The sequence below is a fragment of the Cebus imitator genome, unplaced genomic scaffold (assembly GCF_001604975.1).
Source record: "Cebus imitator isolate Cc_AM_T3 unplaced genomic scaffold, Cebus_imitator-1.0 Scaffold329, whole genome shotgun sequence".
NCBI classification, from domain to species: domain Eukaryota; kingdom Metazoa; phylum Chordata; class Mammalia; order Primates; family Cebidae; genus Cebus; species Cebus imitator.
Window position 1 is genome coordinate 36226 of NW_016107644.1, and position 3459 is coordinate 39684.

Genomic DNA, 3459 nt, shown 5'->3' on the forward strand with positions numbered 1-3459 from the left:
GAGTGCTGCGGTGTGACCCACCCAGCTGACTGAGTCAGGGAGTGAGGGAGGGAGGGAGGGTGGGAGTGAGTGAGGGACTGAGTGAGGGAGGGAGGGAGGGAGGGAGGGAGGGAGTGAGGGAGTGAGTGAGTGAGGGACTGAGGGAGTGAGGGAGTGAGTGAGGGAAGGAGTGAGGGAGGGAGGGAGAGAGGGAGGGTGTGAGGGAGGGTGTGAGGGAGGGAGGGAGGGAGTGAGGGACTGAGTCAGGGAGGGAGGGAGTGAGGGACTGAGTCAAGGAGGGAGGGAGTGAGGGAGTGAGGGAGAACTCAGGCCGGCGATTGGCTGGCTCCCATTTGGGCTCTGCCATTTCTGGTTGCTGTAAGCCTCCCAAGTCACTGTGCTTCACTTTGACCTCCCAGGTCACCCAGCTAGACCTGTGGCATTCTGTCCAAATGCTGGTTTCTTCTTACTCAACCCACACTGTGTCATACCTGTGAAATCTTTGCCTAACACCCATCCCCAAACCCCTGTTGGCTCCTCAGCACTGGTGACTGTAAATCCAGGTGGTTGGCAGCTGTTCCAGACTCTGCAGGATCCAGGCCCTGCCTTCCTCTCCAGTCTTACTTCTTGTGGGCACCCTCTATCTCCCCTCTCTGGGTGGGTGCACCATGCTAAGCTGTTACAGTGATGGGAAGATGTTTTATTGTTTCACACTCTGTGCTTCTGTTTATGCTGCTTCCTCTAGCCACAGTGCCCGTGCCCCCTTGATGTATACCTTGTTTGATTATTTTTAGGTCGGATATTTATATTACAAATTAATCCGTGTACCTCCAAAAATCTAACATCTGAGATGCTCCAAAGTCTGAAACTGTTTGAGCACTGATGTGACACCACAGGTAGAAGGTTCTGCACCTGATCTTATGTGGAATCATGTGACCTCGTAGATGTGTAACATGCAGTTTATCAGTGTCCCAGAGGGAAATGAGACCCTTCCAGCCCCTTCTGTAATTTATCTTGTCTGGCCCTTCCAGATTCCTCTGCACAGGCATGCCCACAGGGCATAAGACCACACATGTGCACTGGATGTACCAAGGGCAGGTTCCCTCTGATGCCCCTGGGGGAAAGGCCTGTGTGTATTACTCATGGTGGCATTTTGCTTACTCTTTATGCCACTTTGTTCTGTGGCATAAAGACACTATTGAAAATGCCAAAAAAGACCTGTAGATACCCCTATGCATAACAATGATAAGAAAAAGGAGCATTTATGTTTATTTGCATCACAGAAAAGTCAGGCTGTTGGAGAAACTGGACTGTGGTGGAAGTGAAACATCTTACAGAGGAGTGGTGTTGGAATCACCACCATATGGACCTGAAGAAACAGAAGGATAAACCGTTGAAGTTCTGTGCCAAAACTGATGAATAGAAGTTAATGAAAAATTGAAAACCAGTGCATAAAGCCACAAAAATGAAGATCTTTTAAAATTTTATTTCTTTTATTTATTTTTTGAGATGGAGTCTCACTTTGTCACCCAGGCCGGAGTACAGTGGTACAATCTTGGCTGGTTGCAACCTTCTCCTCCTGAGTTCAATTGATTCTCCTGCTTCAGCCTCCTGAGAGCTGGTGTTACAGGTACCTGCCACCATGCTTGGCTAATTTTTGTATTTTAGTAGAGATGGGATTCAAACTCCTGACCTCAAGTGATCCTCCCGCCACAGCCTCCCAGAGTGCTGGGATTACAGGAGTGAGCCACTGCACCCGGCCCCGGAAATGAAGATCCTGATTGTGTATTGAGAGAGTGAATCCATCAGTGTCACAGTGAACACATCCAGTTAATGAAAAACCCATCAAACAGAAAGCAAAGCTCTATCTCCGTGAACACAAAGTTAAAGAGAACTGTGACTGTTCTACAAGCTGGTTGCAGAAATATAAGAATGGAGATGGCATTATATTTTTAAAGGTTTGAGCTAATCATGAAGCGTGGAGAAATTCATTAGTTTGCCAAGATCACCTCTAATGAAAAGCTGATGCCAGAACCGTCTGTAGTGCTGATGAAGCATCACTGTTTTGGTATTCTTGCCTCAAAGACACTGACTACCACAGCTGATGAGAAAGTCCCTTCAGGAATTCAGGATTCTAGGACAGAACAACCGTGCTGGGACGTGCTAATGCGGCAGGCATGCATAAGTGTAAACCTGCCGTGAGCCGCAAAAGCTTGTATCCTTGCTGTTTTCAAGGAGTGGATTTCTTACTAGTCCCCATTATGTTAACAAAAAGGCATGGATTGCCAAGGACATCTTTTCTAATTCATTTCACAAACGTTTTGTATCCATGGCTTGTGCTCCCTCCAGGGAGGCTGGACTGGATGATGACTGCAAGCTTTGTCATTTCATGACAGGTGTTCTGCTCCTCCTGTAGCTGACATTCTCAACAATAATCATGTTTATGCCATGTATTTTCCCCCAGATGTGACTTCATTAGTTCAGCCATATGACCAAGTATCTGTAGATTAATGAAGATTAGATATCAACGCATTTTCTTGAGCAGCATGCTGGTGGCAGTGAACAGAGGCATGGGTTTGGAAGGTTGTCAGAGGAGTTTACCATGAAGGATACAGTATATGCTGCCACCAGTGCGTGGAACACAGCGATGGAACAGACAGCTGTGCTTGCCTGGCGCAACCTCTGGCCTGTGACTATCTGTGTTCACTGATGATGAACAAAGTGGTGACTTTGAAGGATTCTGCACGTCACGTGAGACAAAAATGATGTGTGACCTCCTTACATAGGTAAAAAATACACCTTCAGGATCCATCAGAAAGTGGGAAGAAGTGGACATCAGAGAAGTTCTCAGCATCTGTAAACGAGGTACCAGTTGTTAGTCATCAGTTGATGCTGAAGTGGCCAAAATGGTTTTGAGTCAAGGTAACTGTGATAACAGTGATGATGAAGATGATGACGTTAACCCTGTAGAAAAAGTGCCACAGGCGTCCTGAAGGACTAGGGCAGCACGCTTTCACAGCAGAGCGAGAAATCATGTCAATTTACAAAATCAAAAGAGTCTTAAAAGGCAGAAAGTGATGTTAATGAGCACATGACTCCAGAGGAAACATTTTAGAAAGCCACGAGCAGATTCTGCCTTCTCATCCCTGGAGCACTCACTTCCCCCTCCCTCAGCTGCTTCTGATGTTTCTTCTTACTGAAAAAACAAAACCCAGAAAGCAAAAACCTCGCAGTGTCCAGTAGCCTCTGGATGGAAATGCAGCACCGTAGTTGGAGACCGGAAGCTGCCGTTGCTTGAACTGCTGTCTGGGGAGGCCGGCACGCCGCTCATCTGCTCCGAACAGCCTTTTCACTCTGGTAATGGTAGCTTGTATTTTCTACTGTTAAGTACTTACATGGGAATTAGTGTAAAAATGTTACGTGCTTCTTGGTAGTGTGTAAATTCAGAGCTGGGAATGACGATGGTGCCACGTCACTCAC